This window comes from Malaclemys terrapin, chromosome 1, assembly GCF_027887155.1.
Source record: "Malaclemys terrapin pileata isolate rMalTer1 chromosome 1, rMalTer1.hap1, whole genome shotgun sequence".
Classification (NCBI taxonomy): Eukaryota; Metazoa; Chordata; order Testudines; family Emydidae; genus Malaclemys; species Malaclemys terrapin.
In genome coordinates, this window is record NC_071505.1 from 27,069,797 (window position 1) to 27,093,345 (window position 23,549).

The 23,549-nt window shown below is 44.9% G+C and overlaps 1 protein-coding gene across 5 annotated transcripts in view; it reads right to left on the reverse strand.

Moving 5' to 3' along the window:
• ATXN7L1 (ataxin 7 like 1) overlaps window positions 1–23,549 on the reverse strand; it is a 183,571-nt gene that overhangs the window by 145,424 nt on the left and 14,598 nt on the right. The window contains exon 3 of one of the 5 annotated variants that reach the window (XM_054018397.1): window positions 226–356. The exons of the other annotated variants lie outside the window; for them this stretch is intronic. The gene's annotated coding sequence lies outside the window, so the exon portion shown is untranslated. The remainder of the gene's footprint in view (window positions 1–225; window positions 357–23,549) is intronic. 5 annotated transcript variants of the gene reach the window in all.

The window sequence follows — 23,549 nt, forward strand, 5'->3', positions numbered from 1 at the left end:
CAAAGAGAATGTTCCTGGGACAATAGCTAATGCCTGCAATCTCCCAATTCTTCTAGCAAAGAAAATTACTAATAAAAGACGCCTTCTAGAAAAAGAAATATCCTCACCTTACATCTGTGAGTTTGGAAAATGCTAAGCATGCTCATGCTCTCCTATATAGAAAGAGCCTGTAAATCCATGAGTGTTCCCACTTCAGTAAGCGTTATTATGGATTCCTTTACTTACTGCTGTCAGAATATCCAATACTGCAGAAGAAAGCCAGTATTTCCTTATATTCCACCACTCGGCCATCAGGCAATTCATAGAAAATTCAATTTAGTTTGTCCTCTTCTTTTATCGTTAGATATGGACTAAATCTGAAAGAAGAGAAAATGATTCCGCTACTGCTGCCTAATCAGGAAAATCTCTTTTCTCCCCCCAAGCCAGTACAGGATGACAACATCCTCAATCTTTCCCACCTTATCTACCTCATTCCAAATTCTGCCAGAGTTGGAGAAATTGGGGAGAGGGAAAATATAAAGAGATCTTCATCCAGCAATGGTTCAAAATAACAACCTCCCCCAAATTCCCAAAGAATACAGAGGGATCTTTTTCCAAAGAAAGCTGAGCATTTGAAAATTTTGTTGGCATGAAAAAAACAAACTTACATTTTTTATTTAAAAAAACTGCTGGTAAACACTGTGGAAAGAAAGCAAAGAGTTTTTGATCTCTATACTCATTTATTTTACCATGATATTCAAGCAGCAAAGCAGCTCTTTATACAAAATACCTAATTCCTCCCTTTCTCAGGTGTGCTGGACATTTTAATGATTAAGTTACTATCTCCATAAGAGAAATAACTTAATGAGTCTTATTTAAAATGTGATTATCCCACTTGCAAAAATCAGGATAAAATATCTAGTAAAATTATGAATTTTATAATGGGATATAAAACTTTTCACCTCTAGGTAGGCACTTTAAACCCAACGACTAACAACTGTTATCATGCAATAGATGTTTGGTGGCTTATATGAAATGATTTAATTGTCTAAGTCAAGTTCCCATAGGACAAGTTTCCACATCCTAAAAAGACACTACCACAACTGACTGTAACACACTATTATTGATAGCCTTATATATGGACTGAGCAGACCTGGAAACTGAGCTATTCACACACCCAGAGGTGAATCCTCCAGGTTAGAGTTGAGGTACACTGAAAGGGAGTATGTGTTAATTTGTATACTGTATATTACCTGTTCCACAGAGAACTTCAGTCTCTGGGGCTGTCAGCCTTTCAGAAGCAAAAAATCACATGCACATAAGTTAAAAAGCAACCATAACCTTGGCTAAAAGAGCAATTTGCATCTCAAAGCAACTGGAGATGCTTTCTGGAACTGTATTAGTCCTGACATTTGTAACACGTATTTCATACACCAGCCAAGTGATGAGGTTTAAAAAAAAAAAAAAAAATCAAGAAAATAAAAGAAAAGAGCAGACTAAGGGAAACACATGACTGTGTTAAGAGGCCCATCTCCAAATTCAATGTCAAACTCCCTCGGTATTGACCTCCTGTCTTTCCCCACCCCAAGACTTTCCATAGGTGAGGGGGGTACTCCTTCCTTGCGCCATTGCTTTGGAACTCTTCCCCCTCTCTCCCAGAGACAAAGCGTCTTCAGATCTTGCTTCAAAAATCTTCCTCTTCTCTAAGATGTGACCATGATTAACTCTTATGTGCCCATTCATTCTTTACTAATAGCTACACACTGTATAAAAGTGTTTATACTACTAATTATCTAAAGTACAATGTCTTGCATGCTAGTTCATCCCCTCCCACTCATCTCTGGGCCTTTTCATATTGCCCTCTAAATACGGAGCACACTTCAGAAGTGACTTCCTGATCCCAAGTGCTTAGCTACTGCTTATCCTTTCAGTCTCTCCTAAAATATCACTTTCAGCTGGCCTTCCAACAGTAGCTCTCCTCTCCCTCTCTCTTCCCTGCAATGAAATATAATTTTACAACATACTTTAAAAGAATCCTGAAACTACAAGAAGCACAGAAACACTCTACACCACAACTTCTTTACAACCATTCCCATCCTTTCCTTTCTTCATACATTGTTAAACTAAGGTCCCAACGCTGCAATACACGGCACATGGACAAATCACACAAGTGCCTGTTTGTGTTCAATAAATTACAGTATTGGGACCTTCGAATTAAAACTCTTTGGAATAGGGACGTTCTTGTATTAGTCCACAAAATACTATGTCAACCTATTTTTGGTGCACAAAACACAATGTGCACCATAGTTTTTACAAACACGCGAAGGCATCTCTAGAGGAATTTACATGACACATTAGGTAAGTACTGTTCCATTTTACTTCTCATTATTAAAAAAGAGATACTTCATATAAAAGCAATATATACACAAAAACGTATTGAATGTAATAAAGTAACCATTGAAATACCTAGATCTCATATGGATACTCACCAAAATCACATATATTTTACAAGCACACACAATGTTGCTTTTCAGCAGAATAAAGAACCCCGACACTGGAAAGAGTAGCTATTGCACTTAGAAAATTCTTATCAAATCATCTAGTCCCTGTTTCCCCCAGCAAAGGATAGTTCATATAGTACATCCTTTAGTGCTTTGTTTAATCTAATGTTAGGGTGGTTTAAGTGACACACTTTCCACTACTTCCATAAGGAGATCTCTCATCACTTACACAGTCCGAGATCTGTATCAGGATGTTCCCCCAATTTCCCTCCACCATACATAGCCTAAATATTTCTTTATTACTTAAATTAGCCATTATTCTTAATTACATAGTGCATCACTGTCAGTAATTCTGTTCCCTCCTGGATGTTAACACCTTCCAAATATATGCAAATTTATGCCCTCCCATCCCAGTTAATAGTTTAACCAAGCTATGGTAGGTAGTTTCCAGTAAATCAATCCCTCCAGCCCCTTGGGGTCATTTTAGTCTCTCTTCAAACTTACACTAATTAGTTAAATCCATCTGGTACAAAGATGTCCACAACAGTTGGATATTGCCAACATGATTTTATATAAAACACATACAAATAAAGCCCTTCTACACTTTAGTGTATGCCTCTCCTGCAGTCTCCATGTATTGCTTGTATTCTTAGATCCTGATTCTATAAAGACTTATGCATGGGCTTAATTTAATGCTAAACACTGAACTCTGTGTTCACGTGTCTGCATTTTGAGCCTTAGATTTCAAGTACTTCATGGTTTTCCTTAGTGTTTATACAGCACTTAGCACAATGCTGTCCCAAGCCTGAGTAAGTCTATGGGTGCCCCTGCAATACAAACAACAAATGTGAGAAGCTGGCAGGTTTTAGTTAAGATTATATTTTTTCCCTCTTTGGAAAAATATTACCGTTGCCCCCTAATGTTTTTCAGCTTGAAATTAAAATGTGGATTTTTGTTTGTTTGTTTACTTCCTTTGTCACATACCAATATAACAGCATCTGTTCAAAGTCTAAACTGTACTGTTTACTTCACTGTAAAGGCATTATACAAATAAGGAATAAAATTAGTAATAGTTAGCTTGCTAATGCAAAGCTAGTAGTGCTAATGCAAATAAAGGAGATTTATTTTCGCTTAAGCTCTAAAAAAAAAAAAAATAAGAGACATTAATTAAAATTCAAACAATATTTCCCACTAGATTGGAATGTCAAATATGGGATAAACTACTTGATGTTATCCAAGTGTCACTGCACAGAGCATAGGCTACAGGTGCTGAAGACACACTCTACCAAAAAGATTAATCCAATAGGGCCTCACACAGCAGTTGAATATTCAGTTTGTGTTATGAATGCAAAACCACTCTTACACCCATGATGACCTTCACCCTTAATACTCAACAGATACACAAACTTTACAGATCTTCGTGAATTAATGACTACAAGTTTCAGATTGTCTTTGGTTCTAAGAATATATACCACCATACAACAGCTGTTGTGTTCTGAGAAGAGAAGTTTGCTCCCCAAAGAATAAGTACATACATCAGATACCAAAGCAGCTAAAAGTCTGACCGAATAAGCACACCTTTCAAATTCTGGCTATACAATAAGGTTTATACACCGTCTCTTATTCTCAATAGTCTAAATGCCATTCATAATCTACAGCGCCTCCAAATGCATGACCAGAGTTTGCCTGCTCCAAAATGTAAGGGCAAGTTGCATTCACACACATTATTTTCCCCACTTTGCTCTCATTTGTGCTATTAACTAAGCTACAGACATCAACAACCATATGAAGAGAAGTAAATGACTCAGGCCTTGTCTACACTACGAGAGTAGTTCGATTTTACTTAAATCGAATTTTTGGAATCGATATTGCAAAGTCGAACGTGTGTGTCCACACTAAGGACAGTAATTCGACTTTGTGAGTCCACACTAACGGGGAAAGCGTCGACATTGGAAGTGGTGCACTGTGGTCAGCTATCCCACAGTTCCCGGAGTCCCCGCTGCCCATTGGAATTCTGGGTGGAGCCGCAAATGCCTTCTGGGTAAAAAAAAGGTGTCCAGGGTGCTTTTGGGTAACTGTCGTCATCCGTCCATCACTCCCGCCCTCCCTCCCTGAAAGCGCCGGCGGGAAATCAGTTCGCGCACTTTTCTAGTCAGTGACAGCGCGGACGCCACAGCACTGCGAGCATGGAGCCTGCTGCAACCATCACTGCAGTTGTGGCCGCTCTCAACGCCTCGCAACTTATCATACACCTTTCCCTGAGGCAGATGCAGAAAAGTCAGGCGAGGAGGCTACGTCAACGCGGTGATGGCCTGAAGTCTGAGAGTAGCACAGACCTCTCAGAAAGCAGGGGACCCAGCGCCGAGAACATCACGGTGGCAATGGGTCATGTTGATGCCGTTGAAAGGAGATTCTGGGCACGGGAAACAAGCACTGAGTGGTGGGACCGCGTAGTGCTGCAGGTCTGGGATGAATCCCAGTGGCTGCGAAACTTTCGCATGCGGAAGGGAACTTTCCTGGAACTTTGTGAGTTGCTGTCCCCTGCCCTGAAGCGCAATGACACCCGGATGCGAGCAGCCCTGACTGTCCAGAAGCGAGTGGCCATAGCCCTGTGGAAGCTTGCAACGCCAGACAGCTACCGGTCAGTCGCGAACCAGTTTGGGGTGGGCAAATCTACCGTGGGGGTTGTTGTGATGCAAGTAGCCAAGGCAATCGTTGATGTACTGCTGCCAAAGGTAGTCACCCTGGAAAACGTGGAGGCGATCATAGATGGCTTCGCAGCGATGGGATTCCCAAACTGCGGTGGGGCCATAGATGGAACTCACATCCCTATCCTGGCACCGGAACACCAGGCCAGCCAGTACATTAACAGAAAGGGCTACTTTTCCATGGTGCTGCAAGCACTGGTGGACCACAGGGGACGTTTTACCAACATCTACGTGGGATGGCCGGGCAAGGTTCATGACGCTCGTGTTTTCAGGAACTCTGGTCTGTTTAGACGGCTGCAGCAAGGTATTTACTTCCCGGACCACAAAATAACTCTTGGGGATGTGGAGATGCCTATAGTCATCCTCGGGGACCCAGCCTACCCGCTAATGCCCTGGCTCATGAAGCCCTATACTGGCGCCCTGGACACTGAAAAAGAACTCTTCAACTACCGGCTGAGCAAGTGCAGAATGGTGGTGGAGTGTGCTTTTGGCCGTCTCAAGGGGAGATGGAGAAGCTTACTGACTCGCTGTGATCTCAGCGAAACCAATATCCCCATTGTTATTGCAGCTTGCTGTGTGCTCCACAATCTCTGTGAGAGCAAGGGGGAGACCTTTATGGCGGGGTGGGAGGTTGAGGAAAATAGCCTGGCTGCTGATTACTCACAGCCAGACAGCCGGGCGATTAGAAGAGACCAGCGGGAAGCGCTGTGCATCCGGGAGGCTTTGAAAGCAAAGTTCCTGAGTGAGCAGGGTAACCTGTGACTTTAAAGTTTGTGTATTGAGAAGCTAAACCTGCCCCCATTTCTTTGCCCAGTTAATGTTGACTATCCTATCCAGTTACATACCCCCTTCACCCCACTTCCAACACACGTTTCAAAATAAAAATAGTTCTACTTTGTTAAAGCACACCGTTTTCTTTAATACTGTATTCGCGGGAATTTTTTAAAACTGGGACGCAGACTGTGGTGCGGAGCGGGTGTACTGTAGTGGCGCGAATGCAGCTTCTAAACTCAAGGATTGACAGGCTCCGCTGCGGTGGGATGGTTGTTTCAACGGAGCCTGTCACCCCTCCTGATAGGGACTGTGTGTATGGGGGGGTCTATGTGACTTTGTGGCAGGGGGAGGACGGTTACAGATCCCCTGCTGTGCGGCTCTGTGATCCTGCCTAAGGACCGCCGCTTAAGATCTGTAACTGCCCTCCCCTGCCACAAAGTCACAGAGCAACCCACCCCCCACCACAACATGAAAACAACCTCCCAGACTAACCAGGGTAACTAGTCACTGCATCACTGCACTATGTATGTGCCCTGCTGCTGTGCCTGCCCCCGACTATATACCCTGCCAAAGGTGACTGTCCTGTCGAATTACCAACCCCCTATCCCCCCCTCCTGCAAAAGAACATGATGGAAACAGTAGTTAACAGAAATGTATTTTTTATTATCAACCAAACATGGAACTGGGAAAGTGAAACTTGGACGGGGGCTTGTGTCAGGCGGGAAGGAAAGAACTTGTCAAATTTTGGGGAATGAGAGCCTTCTGCTGCTCGAGCTCTCTGCAGGGGTGGAGTGAGAGTTAGCAGGGACTCTGCGGCCTCTCCTTCTGTGCACTTTGGGTGAGGGGAGTATGGGACTTGGTGGCGGGGGAGGGCGGTTAGAGATGGACTGCAGCGGGGCTCTGTCCTCCTGCCTCCGTTCCTGCAGAACATCCACAAGGCGCCGGAGCGTGTCCGTTTGCTCCCTCATTAGTCCAAGCAGGGTTTGAGTCGCCTGCTGGTCTTCCTGACGCCACCTCTCCTCCCGATCCATGTTGGCTTGGTGCATTCGGGTCAAGTTCTCCCGCCACTGGGTCTGCTGTGCTGCCTGGGCTCTGGAGCAGGCTATAAGCTCCGAGAACATGTCCTCCCGTGTCCTCTTCTTCTTATGCCTAATCCGCGCTAGCCTCTGGGAGTGTGATGACAGGCTAGGTTGTGAGACAGTCGCAGATGGGGCTGTGGGAATGGGAAAAAGGGAGTGAATTCCTCAGAAAGATAAATGTTGTTGTGAACAAAGAACATAGTCTTTCTCTGTTAACAAGACCATGCACAGCACCTATCACATGCGCACTCAGCACAAGGTCGAATTCTCGGCCTTCGCATTCAGTGCCTGGGGTCTTCTACAGCACATTTGAGAAGCCTCTCAGGAGAACGGAATTTCTGTTGCAGGCAGACATGGTAAGCCGTAGACTTGTGGCAGCTTAAAACTTTAATATTAGCAATGGCCTCATTTCACATTGAAATCAATGTCGGTCCCTGCTGCCAGCAATTCGGCAAGCAGGAAGTCTGCTCCTGTCCCACACCCTCGCGGCTGTCCCCGGGAACGATCCCTTTCGGCTGCCCCTCTCCCGCCTCCACCGCGTGGCTGCAAACCAGCGGTTACAGTTCTGTAAAGGAACGGCAAAGCAGTCCCAACACTAACATTCCCCTACCTCATTCAAAGCAGGTCATCATGAGCGACATCACCCTCATGAGGATCTCTGACAGCGAGAAAGAGAGAATGCTCCGGGAAAGCCTGCAAAGACCAGGGCCGTATGCCGCCATGCTGTGCAGAGCAATGATTCCAGAGTACTTGATAGTCTCGTGGCGTGGCAACGTGTCCTACTACGGAGGACCCAATAAGGCCGCTCTCCCCAAGAACCTAATGCAGCGGATTTCCAATTACCTCCAGGAGAGCTTCCTCGAGATGTCACAGGAGGATTTCTGCTCCATCCCCGGACATATAGACCGCATTTTACTGTAGCTGCTGTAGCAGTGACTAACCAGTAGAGCGGCTTGGGCAGGACAATCATGCAAAACCGGACATTGCTAGATTTTTTTTCAATAGTTGCACTGCCCATGACTGAACCGTTAAGCTAATCAAACTAATCATGAGAAACCCATTTTTTAAATTGTTAATATTCCTGTTCTGTTACAAATAAATGTTTAGATTTTTACAACACTTACTGGCTGATCCTTCCCCAGATTCTGTGTCCGGGGTAACGGCTGGGGAGGGTTGGTAGGGGATCTCTGTAAGGGTGATGAAGAGATCCTGGCTGTCGGGGAAATCAGCGTTGTGAGCGCTGTCGACTGCCTCGTCCTCCTCATCTCCTTCCTCATCTTCCCCGTCCGCTAACATGTCCGAGGATCCAGCCGTGGACACTATCCCATCCTCAGAGTCCACGGTCACTGGTGGGGTAGTGGTGGCGGCCGCACCGAGGATGGAATGCAGTGCCTCGTAGAAACGGGATGTCTGGGGATGGGATCCGGAGCGTCCGTTTGCCTCTTTGGTCTTCTGGTAGCCTTGTCTCAGCTCCTTGATTTTCACGCGGCACTGCGTTACATCCCGGCTGTATCCTCTCTCTGCCATGTCTTTAGAGATCTTCTCGTAGATCTTTGCATTCCGTCTTTTGGATCGCAGCTCGGAAAGCACGGACTCATCGCCCCACACAGCGATGAGATCCAAGACTTCCCGATCAGTCCATGCTGGGGCCCTCTTTCTATTCTGAGATTGCACGGCCATCACTGCTGGAGAGCTCTGCATCGTTGCCAGTGCTGCTGAGCTCGCCACGATGTCCAGACAGGAAATGAGATTCAAACTGGCCAGACAGGAAAAGGAATTCAAATTCAAATTTTCCCGGGGCTTTTCCTGTGTGGCAGTTCAGAGCATCCGAGCTCGTACTGCTGTCCAGAGCGTCAACAGAGTAGTGCACTGTGGGATAGCTCCCGGAGCTATTAGCGTCGATTTCCATCCACACCTAGCGTGATTCGACATGGCCATGTCGAATTTAGCGCTACTCCCCTCGTCGGGGAGGAGTACAGAAGTCGAATTAAAGAGACCTCTATGTCGAACTAAATACCTTCGCGGTGTGGACGGGTGCAGGGTTAATTCGATGTAACGGCGCTAACTTCGACATAAACGCCTAGTGTAGACCAGGCCTCAGACTACAACTCTGCAAAAACAGAGTGCTCATCCTGGAAGGAACTTCATCCTGCATGGATAAGATTAATTCATTTTTAGACATGAGTAGGTATAGCATCAACTCAAAAGATGTATAAAGTCAGGGGGAAAACAGAGACATTTTTCTTAATAATAAAAGAGAGCTTTTTATTAGCTAAGAAAGATTTAAAAATTATCATAAGGGTATTTTTCCCCCTGAACCGCTTGTGAACATCCACCTTGAAGGCTCAGAACATATTACAAGTCAGTTTGAGCAAGCTTCCTTACCTAGTAATGCTGAGGAAGCAAGAGGAAGAAAGGGAAATAAACTTGAAAACACAAATATGTCCTACTTGTTTAAATCAGAATAAAACCTTCTGTACTTGTTATGCTGAAGGGTATGTATTTCTAACACATTCCACACAAATCACCAGTTTAGTATAATCATTTAGACCAGAGGATTGTTCCTTTTAAAAAACATACTAACATGTAATAAAGAGTGTTTTTACTGTAGGGAAGAAGTAGCTTTTGACAATTAGCTTAATACTCAATTACATTATTATTTTATTTGAATTTCTAGCCTGCCATATTTTGTCAAACACATCAAACGACTTTCCTGACACTCACCTATACAATTCTTGCCATTTTATTTAACACACAAAGAACTGCACAACAGTTTCATTTTCACATTCTCAAATCAATAACAGAGAGCAATGGAAAAACTAGTTACCTTTTTTTTTTTTTTTTTTTTTTGATGTTTCACAATTTTACCTTACACATATATATGACTGCTGCAAGTGAGCTTGCAACCACACACAGTGTTTTTGCATAACATTGTTTTTGTTTTCTGCTCTGTTATGGCACAAGTGACATATTACAGTCACTTCAGGATGGGTTTTATGTGTTATAAAACTGTCAACTTCATTACTAATAATAAGAACATAAAAATGGAATACTGGGTCAGACCAATATCCTGTCTTCTGATGCTTCTGTTCATTCCCTCTGAACAGGGCAATGATAGAACCATCCCCAGCTTCTGGTACTTAGAGGCTAAAGATACCCAGCACGAGTTTGCATCCCTGACCATCATGGCTGATAGCCATTCATGGACCTATCCTACACAAACGTATCTAATACTTATAGTCATACTTTTGACCTTCACAATATCCCTTGGCAATGAATTCCACAGGTTGACTGTGCGTTCAGTGAAGAAGTACTTCCTTATGTTTGTTTTAAACCTGCTGCCTATTAATTTCATTGGGTGACCCCTGGTTCTTGTGTTATGTGAAGGGATAACTAACACTTTCTTATTCACTTTCTCCATACCATTCATGATTTTATAGACCTCTATCATATCTCCCCTTAGCTGCCACTTTTGTAAACGGAACAATCCCCATATTTTTACTCTCTCCTTGTATGGAAGCTATTCCATACTCCTAATCATTTTGGATGCCCTTCTCTGTACCTTCCCCAATTCTAATATATATATTTTGAGATGGGGTGACCAGAACTGTATCACAGGCTTAAATAGCAGTCTTCTCCTTCCTCTTTGCTTTGGACAGGAGATTTGGTAGTTATGGTAGGTGAAAATTTGAACAATCCATTTAATTTTCCAAGCCTTCTAGACAGAATGTCTTTAAGCAAGGAAGTCTCTGAAAACCAGTGGATTTGCCTCAATCAGTGCTAATAGATTAAACAAACATGGTTAGCAATGGCCAAAGGAGGAGGAAGGTGCCTAAGCCCAGCTTTCATACTGAACAATGTGTTTGCTTTGTAAGTACACCAGAGTAACTTTTATTCTAGTAAGGTCTATTAGGGTGTTCAATATGAAGACTAAATGTGGGACTCAAGTGGCCACACTTCGAAACTGGGCTCACAGTTTTGGACTTCAAGGAAACCAAACTTTCTTTGTAGTTAACTTAACTGAACTCATTTCCCCTAATGAAAATAGAATTTTTTTCCTTGAGGGAAAAATATGAAAAAATTATGTCTTTCACAACTAGTATTACTTAATAAGAGACCATAAACATTAAAAAGGCACTACTCATAGGTGTATAGTTATTGCACAGCATTACTACAGGACAAAGTTAAGGTTATTTGGATGCCTTAACTGTGAATTTCCATACCTAAACATGTTGGAAATTCCCTTAAGTTTAACCTTATCCCTAATTTCCTTCATATGCAATTTTGGGGGATAATTACAAATTCCTCTTATGTTTTTAAACCTTCAGATACCACTGTGCTCTCTCAACCTTAACTCCATTTTAACCTAGTTTTATGTCTGGGGATAACAGAGTGAAACAAATGTTTAGTTGTAAAATGAGAACCAAAACTTGCTAATTTCAATTGCAATTGCTTACACATTTTTTAAGTGGGAGAAATTTGGGGTTATTTTTCATATTTTTTCATTGGACAATATTATTGTGATTTCCAAAGCTAATTAGTGAATTTAGCCACACAATTCACAATAATTTCAGTGGAGTTGCATGTGGTTAAATCCTGTAGTTGGTTTTGAAATCTCAACCTACAAACATAGCTATATATATTGAAAAGGTTTAGTTTTCGGTTAGAAGTGTAAATGTACAGCAAGGAGAATGTGATCATGTTCCATCAATCAAACTCCACTTTAATAATTTTTTTGATACCTATGGTGCAATTCAAAGCCAAAGTGAAACATCAAATGGAAAGGACTATCTCCCATATTCCCAACTAGTTCATACAGGTTTAATACAAGTAGGAAGTTCAACAGCGATAAAGTCACTCTACCATAAACTAAACTATAATGACACCTCCCCTTGCCAGAAAAAGAGGTTTACATTACTGGCAACTTTTTCACGTAAGAAATGTGGTAGGCATTAATGCCCAATTGTTCATTATCAAAATACATCTGAATTCTTACTAAAATAATGTTCTCGCTCGTTCTCTCTCACAGCTGGCTTGGAATCATTGTTTACATTCCAAGATAATTTACAAGCAATTTAAAACTGGATGTTTCAATAACCTTACAAGGACCTTTTTTGGAAACAGAGCTTTACAAAATATGAAACTTATTGCAAAACTGCTGAAGTTATGAGTGAAGTCATATCTGCTAAAATTCTATCAGAGAGCAAGCTGTAGAAAAAGATTTCAAGCATTTTTCCCCTCCCCCCCCCCCCACTATTGTAAGAAGTATTCTTTCAATTCTAATACTAAGTTTGATTTCACATGCTAGATTTGAATCACTCTATTTCACCATACTTACAGAATGCAAACATGGAGACGTAATCTAATAATTTGATGATTGGAGCAGTATGATTCCATCATGACAATTGCACAAAAGGGTACAGATCTTCTAAGTGAAGTGCACCCATATAATTGTACGACTCCCAGTGACATTAACAGGAATTGAACTATTAAGTCCCCAAACTTGAATTTGAAAATTTGTTCCCATTTTTAAATGAAAAAAACCCTAAACCGAGTCATTGGCAAGGAGGCAAGTGAGGTGGCTCATTATAGGCCTGATCCTGTATTCACTGGAATCAGTAAGAGTGTTGCCATCTATTTCAATAGGTACAGGAACAGCCTTAATGGGAAGGAACGCACACATATGTAAGATTATCTTGTATGACTGTTTTAAAGGCTGTGAAAGGCTCCCCAATGAAGTGAAATGCTTTTAGGCTCTTGGAGAAGCAAAAATTGGATATTTGGAAAAAATAATGAAAATCAAATCAGATGTGCAGGTTGTCTATGCGTCAAAATCAACTTCACTGGTGAACCAGACACAAGCAGAACTCTTATCTGCAAAGCAGACTGTGGAGGGAGAAATGGGAAACATCTCATCAGCAGAAAGTAAAATAAAAGAAATATAGCAAAGCATTAAACTGATAACCTGCAAACCTCTCTAGTTAGGCTGCTGCCAATCCTACTGAATACTGTCCCCATTTCCCACACCTGTTTGTATTGTATCAGGTTATCTCGTCTTACATTTAGAATGTAAGCTCTCTGGGGCAGATAGTCTTTTTGTTCTGTGTTTGTACAGCACCTAGCACAAGTGGTGTCACATTCCTTGACTAGGGCCCTTAGGCGCTATGGTAACACAAATCATGATAATAGTAAGATCTGTGTTTGCCTTGACAGCAGCAAGAGTGCAGCTAGAAGCTGTTGGGAGTGGCACACACATAGTTGCACTGGACTCCAGGACAGCATATTTCTGGACTTATGAGACAGACGGGGTGTGAAAAGGAGGATGGTGGGATAGGGCAAAGAAAGTGACAGGGGAGCGGGTAACTAAGGGGACCAAATAAGCAAGGACCAAATAAGAGAAGAGATTCTGTCAGAACTGAATACAGAAGAGGGCTACACGGAGTGTGGGGGAAGAAGAGGATTGAGATCTGCAAACCAGCCTGTGACTAAACAGACTAGGCTTGAAAAGAAAATTCAAAATAGAATGAACAGAAGTAGGTGAACTAAAAAAGGAGAGGTTATTCACCTTGTACAGTAACTGTACAAGGTGCATGTCCCTACGGTTGCTCCACTTCAGGTGCGCTTGTGCCCCATGCGCCTTTGACTGGCAATTTTCAGGAGCAGTGAGCATTCTGACTGCAGATGCTCTTCAGAAATCCCCACGCCCTGCACCAAGGATATATACAGGTGCATGGGCAAACTGTTCTCAGTCCCTTCCCTACCGTGAACTCCTGCGAGACAGAACTCCAAAGCAGAAGAAAGAAGGGTGGGTAGTGGAGCACCTGGGAGGTTGCGGGGGGACACATCTCAAAGAACTCAAGTTACTGTACAAGGTGAATAACTTCTTCTGCTAGTAGTGTCCCAGGTCAGGTGACTCCCCTAAAGGAGGAGGGAGCTTTGGAGCTGGATCCAATACTGAAGAAAGGACTGCTATGCCAACAGCCATATCTGATCTAGTGGTATGTACCAGGGCGTAGTGTTTGGAAAAAGTGTGCACTGATTCCCAGGTTACCGCTTTGCAAATTTCAGCAACTGGTACATTTTTTAAATGATATCATTGAGGTTCCTTGGGATCTTGTAGAATGGGCTATTATTTTTGAAGGGGATTGAACATTAACAGCCTGATAGCAAGCAAGAATATTTTAGGTATGAACTTGGGTTATGGACATAACTATACCTTATATTTGAAAAAAACAGTGAAGAGGAGGGGGGGAGGAATCAGCCACCAGTGCTCCTAATTCCCCAAATCTGTGGAGAGAAGTGAAGGCCAATAAGAGTGTCTTTTCATAGATAAATGCAGCAGAGAACACTTAGCTCGCAGTTCAAGTGGAAGTGTCATGTGACTATTAAGGACCAAGATCAAATCCCATATGGGAGTAGACTCTCTCATTTGCAAGAAAAGGTTAACCTATCCCTTGATGAATACTGTCATTGTGGGATAAGCAAAGACTGAGAATCCCTACACAAGGGAATGAAACGATGTAATTGCCACCAAATGAACTCCAACAATCTCAGAGAAAAATCAGAATTCTTTAAATCCAAAAGTACTGCAGAAAGGGAAGAATGAACAGGTTAAACTGCCACTGGATACAACAATAATGAAATCTCTTCCACTTTTAAAAGGTAAATATTTATAGTAGAGATCTTTCTCCTGTTTTATAGGACCTATTGTACCACTGTCGAACAGGAAACATCTATCCCCAAGAACTACTGAGGAACCAAGCTCTGAATTGGAGGATAGCCAGGTTGGAATGGAGAGTCCAACTGGAGTACTGAGACAGCAGATGGGAAATGGTTGGAAGTTCCAACGCTGGATGGGAAGCAAGAAGAATCGGGTAAGAGTACTGGACTTGTCTTGGTCAAGTCAGTGCAAATAAAATGATTCTGGCTTTGCTTTGTTTGATCTCGTTCAATGTCCTCAGAATCAGAAGATATGCATAGAGAAGGCCCCTTGTTTAAGGAATAAGAAACAAGGACTGATGACCTGTGTCACTCAAGCACTCTTGCAATTTCTGTTAGCTGTGGTTGCAAAGATGTTCACCTCCAGAAATCCTCACATCAGGAAAATCTGTTTGAGGATCCAAGAGTCCAGTTCCCACTCGTAATCTTGAGAGAAATATCTCAAGGGAAAGATAATTATTCCTTGCCAATGAAGGTGAGTGGGTACTACTGCCAGGACTGGAGAAAACCCTTGGGGCAGATAAGAGGCTGAAGGGGAGTACTCGATAATAGAAGTGATTTTGGCCAACTGTGAAACAAAAAAGCTTCTTGTGAGATTGATGAGCGGCAACATGACAGTATGCATCCTAAACGTCAAGAGCTGCAAACCAATCCCTGGAATCTAATGCTGGAATTGTAGCTGCTAGAGTTAACATCCTGAATTTCTGTGATTTCATGAAGGTGTTTCGAAGTCTCAGATTTAATATTGGTCTCCATTCCCTATTCTTTTTTGGAACTAGAAAATACTTGGAACAGAATCTCTCCTCCCTGTGCTGGACTGGAACTGGTTCTGTGGTCCCTATGCATAGTAAAGAGATTACTTCTTATCTTAGCAAACGGTTGTAAGATGGGCTCTTGTAAAACAACTGGTAGAATGGATGAAGTAACCCGATGTTATAACCTCCAAAACCCATTTATTGGATGTAATTTGCTCTCATGCAAAGCAAAAATGGGACATACCCTATCCACCTCCAAAATGAGGGAGGTGAATAGGGTGGTGCAGCTGAACATTCCCGAGGTTGGGATGTGCCAGACCCTTAATCAAATCCTCATCAACATGTCCATTTTGATGAAGAGGACTAGGTGGGGGAAGTTGTCATGGCAGGAGGTCTCTTCTTTTGATATATCAGTCTCATGTGATTCAGCATGTCTACAAAGGTTGGAGAACTGTACTAGATACGATCTCTGCAGTTGTGATCTGCTAAATTTTCTTTAACTTGCAGGTGTATATGTACACCAAGAAACCACAGTGGCCCCCAAATCCTTCAAGGTGTGCAAGGATTCATTGTTGGACTCACTGAAAAGTTTCAGTCTGTCAAAAGGAAGGTATTCTGGAACTCCCTAGGAAATCCTGACAGCTGCAACCAAGATGCTCAAAGCATAGCGACAGAGTAGAGATGGAACGAGCTGCGGTGTCCACTGCATCTAGGGAGGCTTGCAACTTTATCCTTGCTAAGAGCTGATCCTCTGCTATGATGCCTGGAACTGTTCTTGGTATTCCAGGGGAAGATGATTAATAAAAGTGTTGAGTTTACTATAATTGACATCAGAGCCTGATAACACCCCATTCTAAACTGGAGAGTCATGAAAGAATAGCTTTTACGCCCAGAAGACGTTGAGGTGCTTCTTGGTCTTTACCGTACAGTGTAGACTTAGTGTGGTATTGTCTACCAGGCACATTTACAGCCTCCACAACTAGACAGTTGGGTGGAGTGTGCAAAAATAAACTCAGAATTTTTTGCTAGGACATAGTACTTTCTAATTGGCTTGTGTAGGTGGTGAGGTGGTTGTACTTGGACAGAGTCTTATCAGGATCCAGTAGAGCCTCATTCACTGGTAAAGCTACTTGTCCAGAGGTTGTCTTGTGGAGGACGTCCAAGAGATTATGTAGCAACTCTTGGACCTCCTCGAGTGGGATCTGAAGCAAGTCAGCAATGCATTTTATCAGTTCATGAAACTGTCTAAAATCATCAGCGTAAGAAGGCAGAAGAGGCATCACAGCCTCATCTGTTGAAGATGAGGCGATAACAATATGTGTTGTGACCTCCTTGTCTGCTCTAGCCTCTTGCTCTTCAAACGACTCCTCCTGTGGTTGGTGCTGTTTAGGAGCAAGAGATGGAGCCTTCCATGATGATCCTCAAAGGTATAACTAGGAGCTCTTGAAAGCTGATGATGTGTCCCAGTATGGTCATGGATGGGGGCATAAGACAGAGGGGGAGGCATCCAGTGCTGGTCATACCAGTGAGAATGGCACAAGATTGTCCTGCTCTTGGGGCTTCTTTTTCAGTTAAGCAGTCAGGAGAGAAGTAGTGGATCCCTGCACTCAGGGCCGGCTTTAGGCCGATTCAGCCGATTCGGCTGAATTGGGCCCCGCGCCAAGAGGGCCCCGCGCTGCAGCTGTCCACCCCGCCCCCAGCTCACTTCCCCGGCCCCTCCTCCCCTCCCCTGAATGCCCCTCCCCCTCCCCTGCTTCCAGCGAATCAGAGATTCACGGGAAGTCTGAAAAGAAGCAGGGGTGGGCCGGCAGCACAAGGTAAGCTGGGGTGGGGGGGGGGGGGGGGGCGCGAGAAGGGCTCCGGGGAGGCGCGGCCCGTTCCCGCAGGCCCCAGCGGCTCTGGCCCGGCCCGGTCCCCGCGGCGCGGGTCGGCTCCGTCCCGGTCCCCGCGGCGCGGCTCGGGTCCCGTCCCCCCCCCCCGCAGCGCGGATCCCGTGCCCCCCCGCGGCGCGGCTCGGGTCTGGTCTCTCTCTCCCCCCGCGGCGCGGGTCTCTCCCCCCGTCCCCCCCGTGGCGCGGCGCAATTCCTGGGGGCGGGGCTTGCAGCAAGCCCCGCCCCCAGGAATCGGGCCCCGCTCTTGCTAAAGCCGGCCCTGCCTGCACAGATATCTATGATTCTATCTGAGAATCTGAAGAGGAGTATTCAGCATAGGTCAGAGGCGGAGCAGACACTGGAGGTAAGGATGGCTGTCCCCCTGGTGCAGATGATACCACAGAACCCGAAGGTACTGGAGAAAGTCAAGGTCTCAGAGACCCTGCAGATCTCAGTACCTATAGCAATTCGGAGACTCCAGCTCAGCAGACACCAACAAGTCTTTGGGGAACCTAAACTCCTGTGGTCTCAGATGAACCTTTGTCAGGACCAGATGAGATTGCAGAGGATGTTGATTTTTTCGAGGCCGTAGGCCTGCACAACATGCGGCCCAGGGGCCGCATGTGGCCCGCGTGGGCTCACTGTGCGGCCTGCAGGGATCAGTAGGTGGGGTCACTGTGCGGCCAGCGGGGGGTGAGTAGGCAAGCGGTGGGTGAGGAGGGGTGCTGAGTAGGTGAGCGGGCGGGCAGTGGCAGGTGAGCTGGTGGGGGGGGCTGAGGAGGTGAGTGGGCGGGCAGTGGTGGGGGGTAAGTAGGTGAGCTGGGGGAGGAGGGCTGAGGAGGCGAGCGGCGAATTGGTGGCTGACCTGTTCCACTGATCTGTTCTGGCTCCCATCCCCTCTCCAAGGGTTGCAGCTGTCTGGAGGTGCCTGCCTTCCATGCCTACCTCATTCATTCAACAGGGCAATTGATTACAAAGTGGGGGGAAGATCTTATTCTACTTCTAGCAAAAAGACATTTTTCTTTTACCTTAATTATACTACCTTCAGAGTCCACTATAACATATTACCGAGGTTCAATACTGCTGTTTCGGCAGGGCAGCGCTGGGGAAGGAGGGTTTGTTTCCGCGGGGCAGGCGGCGCTGGGCAGGTGGGGGGGGTGTTTCGGCAGTGCTGGGGGGGGGTTGTTTCTGTGGGGCGCGCGGCGCTGGGGGAGTTGTGTTTCGGGGCAGCTGGGTGGCACTGGGGGGGGGGGGTCGGCGGGGGGGGGGGTTGGCCCTCAGCTGTTTTCTTTGGAGTAATATGGCCCTCGCCGCTTTACGAGTTATGCAGGACTCTAGTTCATAGCGCTGGTACCGAAGATGTTGACCTCAAATGTACTGATGTTGGAGCCTGGGTCATCTATTTAGGTACCAGAAGTGGTACTGAAAAGTCTACTGATGTTAAAGACATTCTAGAGACAGATCTTTCAGGGTCTTTGCTAGAGTGGTCATGCTTAGAAGGTACAGCGGACAACTTTGGTGCTGAGGTATGCTTGGCACCAGGGGTCTTTGAGGAGCTCCCAGTACCGGAGAAGCCTGGAGCCTCAGCAGTACTTTTCCCAGGACCCAAGGTCTCTGAGATGGTGACAAAGGCTTTTTTGAAGTAGGCATTCTGTAAGAAGATTCCAGACTCCTCCTCTTAGGCGCTTTACCAGTACCCTCTCCTGTATTCTCATCCTGCAAACGACTTAGGCCAGTGGAATATGGAGATTGATGGTACACTGTGCTCACTCAGAGATCAACCTACGTGGGGGATTGCAGGGGAGATATCTGGGCCCGGATCCAAGGCTGGCTGGAGGGAGCATTCCATGATGAGGAGCTTAAGTTTAATATGCCTTTTTTTTTTTTTTTTTTTTTTTTTTGAAGATCTGCTTTAAAAACACTGGGCCTGGTTCTCCAGTGCCTTATACTTTATGTAGTCATTTATAGCAGCATAAAGTGAATGCAAAGCAGAGCATAAAATGCTTTCATTCTATTTTGGTACCATTTTACATCATCTTTGCACAAGTGTAACTGACTACATGCTGCAAGAAAAATTGAGAATAAAGTCAATTTTCTATGTTATTGTAAACATATTGAATATTGCAACTATAAATTACACTAAAGTTGTATTCATTTTTTTAGATTTCCATCCTATGCGGACTCCACACAAAGGAATGCCATACAAAGCTCTGGGTGTCCTGGACATACTCGTCTACTCCTATTTACAATCCATAGGAGAAAGCATGACATAGTGATTAATACTACAGAAGTGGAAGTTGGGAGATGTGAGTTATGTTCTTGCTTCCACCACAGTCTTGCGATATGACTTTGAGCAAGTCATTTAGCCTCTCTATTCCTCTATCTGTAAAATAATATTTAGGTATCTAGGTCACAAGGAGACTGTGAAGTCTTATTCACTAACAGTTTGCTAAATCCTCTGAGATCATCAGCTAGAAGGAGCTACAAAGGTATTAAACTATTATGTTTCATTGCATCTTACAGTAAACTGTATTGCTGGTTCTCCTAAATTAAACATATTTTAAAATAAAGATATACAGGTAGAATATATTTAATCCACGCATCTTTAGGAAAAAAATCTCCATACTCTGGGGATTTATTTTTAGTACAGCATTGTGGGGTATCATGCCTTTTTCCCCGTCCCCTTCTCTCCATTTATAATTAGCTTAGGTGACAATCCTAGAGGGGGTGGGGAATTTGCAGTAGCCCTAAGTGAAAGTTACAAGTGCCTACTCAGTTTCACAGGGGAAGCCCTCTATATACTGAGGCCCTGTCAGTAATCTCTAACTGACAACAGAGGTCAATCACAGGTTTCCCACTAGGGATGAAAAGAGTTTGGATGCTGGCACAGACAGGGACAAACCACTGACATTACCTGCAAAAGAAAGCTTTCGAGACCCTGGTGCTGAATGACATTAAAGCACTGGATCTCACTTAAAAGTAAGAGCAACTCGGAGGTTTGATATCTTTACCAAACCAAGTTTTACTCATCCATTATTTAATATATGTGCATTTTACTATAATACCAGTGAAAACTCCAAAAAGCTAGTGGTGGTAAGGGAGGAACAATACATGTAAATGGACATACTGGAGATTAAGCAAGGGTCTACAAATATTTCTTGTGTCTGGTACATACTAACATCATTCCATCCCCGTCGTTCAGCAGGCAAAAAATGCAAGCCTTCATGTAAATGCACACACGTACGACTTTGTAGTTACATACACACAATTGCTACAAGAACACATTGCTGTAACAAAACCCACCTATCTATTCACTACGAATTGTGCCACAGCTTTAAAGGAACCGAAAGACTAATAAATTACAACAGCTTAATTCACTCCTGTAATTTTAAAAGCACACATAGCTAAAGGAAAGACAATATTCTTCAATGTATCATAGCTGAGGAGCAGCTTTCATTTGCCATAAATAAAGGTCTACGATTATCAAGTCAGACTGGAAAATTTTTCTGAAACCTTACAAAAAGAGAGCTTTTTAAAATCACTTACTGTTTCAGATGACAATGTCTTTACTTAAAGACAACAGATACCACATCATTATATGCAGTCTTCTAATAAATATTTTTAGGAAATGTGCTGTAAAGTTCATGGGTTTTCTGTATCTAAAAAAAAATAAGTCAAAGATGTAACAATACCTTTCATCGTGCTTTTTTAACCTTTGTGAGTGCTGCTGATCCACTACTTATAACCATGTCTCAATCTGCAAAACTGTATTTGCACGAAGCTTTACTGACAGTTCGTCAAGCAAGTGGATGTAAAACATGGCACAAGTGCTGCTTCTTCCATTCTCTGGGGGTGCTCAACCTCCACTCAGCCCCAGGCCCCGCACCCACTGCATTCCTTCTCCCAAGGCCCCACCCCATCCCACCTCTTCCCGCCGTCGCTCCGCCTCTTCCCCCAGCACACCCTATCCCTGCTCCTCCCTCCAACCCCCAATGTCTCCTGCACACCACAGAACAGCTGATAACTGTGAGCGGGAGGTGCTGGGAGGGAGGGAGAGGAGTTGATTGGTGGATCCACTAGCGGGTGGGAGGCGCTGCGGGGGGAGGGAAGGAGATGGCTGCCAGTAGGTACTAAGCACCCACTAATTTTTTTCTATGGGTGCTCCACCTCTGGAGCACCCATGGAGTCGGCACCTATGAAAGGTGGTCATGTTGAGGTGGGGAGCAGTGTTGCCAACTCTCACAATTTTATTGCAAGTCTTGCAATATTTGGTGTTTTTCTTAAAGCACCAGCTCCTGGAGGCAACTGATTACATGTGAAAAAGGGTTACCTACTCTACACTGATTGTAGTCCTTACACATTATAGTCAGCATGGTTCCCACTGCAGATATGCATGTATCTTGAGCGTGAGACTGGATTTTTTTTTTAAACTAGCAGTATCCATCGGGCTCCACATGCACCCTGTGCCTCTATGTACTCCTGTAAGAGGGCATGTGGGGGGGGGGGACACACAAAGGAGGCAGGGCCAGTTTTAGGAAGTGCAGGGCCGATTTGAATGCTCGGCGGTGGTCCGGGGCTTCAGCGGCACTTCGGCGTCGGGTCCTTCTCTCGCTCCGAGTCTTCCGCGGCACTGAAGACCTGGACCGCCGCCGTGTGAGTAAAAAATTAAAAAGGCGCCTAAGTTAGGTGCTCTTCTTTAGTGCCCGGGGCCCGATTCGGGGGAATCGGCCTACAGCCAGCCCTGAAAGGGGGGGGAATGACCCGCTGTCAGTTCCTGTTTGCTGCCAATGGCAGCAAAACAGAACATGGCAAGTGTCCAACAGTTCTTCACTATATATATATATATATATATATATAAGTAACCATTCTTTCTTTGAATGTGTGTCAGTGTGGCTCCCCATAGCTGACTGGCAAGATGGTGGGAATGTAGCTGTATCAGTCAGTCAAACAGAAACTGAAGTACTGTTCTCCTGAACTTGGCATCCGAACTGGCAACAAAAATTAGTGGATGCTCCATGTAGCTGACTTGGAGAACTCAAACTGGCACATTTCTGAAGAAGACAGATGATGCTGCCTACACCCTGGTAGAGCGTGCCTCGACATTCACAGGGACAGGCTCACCAGCCAGGTAACAGCAAGTGAAAATACATGGTGTGGTCAACTTCAAGATTCTTCACAATGAGACAGCTTGGCCTTTCAGTGTTCCAGATATGGCCCCACAGAAGTGGAAGAGATCCTGAAAAGCTTGGTTCTGCTGAGATAATAGAGCAGGGCTCTATAGACATCCAAAAGTGTACAGCTTCTCCTCTTCTGTGTGGAGTGTGTCAGGATGACTGTTAAGGTGATGGATTAGTTCAGCTGAAATTCCGAGACCACATTAGGGAGCACTCAGCAGTGTGGTTCTATCACCACGTTGTCTTGTGGAAGAATGTATAAGGTGGCCCAACCATAAAAGATTGCAGCTTGCTGGCTCTCCATTCTGAGGCAATGGTCATGAATAAACCCGTGACTAAAGCGTAGGCTTTTTTAGTAAAAGTCATGGACAGGTCACGGGCAGTAAACAAAAATTCACAGCCCATGACCTGTCCATGACTTTTACTATATAACCCTAACTAAAACTTGGGCGGGGGGCCGCGGGTGCTCGGGGGGTGGGGGGAAGGAGGCTGTCTGGGGACGCTGCAAGCGCTAGGGGAGTGGCCCAGGAACCCGCTGGTGCTGGGAGGGGTGGGAGAGGGGTGGCGGGACTGGTAGGGGTTCCGTGTGTCCCTGCAGCTCCTAGGCAAGAGGGGTCAGGGGGCTCCACACACTGCTCCCGACAAGCGTCGGCTGCACAGCTCCCATTGGCCAGGAACTGCAGCCAATGGGAGCTGCAGGGGCAAGGCCTGTGGGCGCAGGCAGGGTGCGGAGCCTCCCCAGCCCCTCCACCTAGGAGGAGCTGCAGGGCCATGTCAGTGGGAGCCCCTCACCCTGAGGTAAGTGCCCCCCGCACCTCCTAGCCCTCTCCCACACACCCAAACTGTCGCTGTTGGCCCAGGGGCTGCCTGGCTTGGGAAGCCCATGAGCCAGCACCAGCCACTACAGAAGTCACGGAAGTCACAGAAATCTGTGACTTCCGTGACCTCCATGACGAACTCACAGCCTTAGTCATATCTGCACACCATAT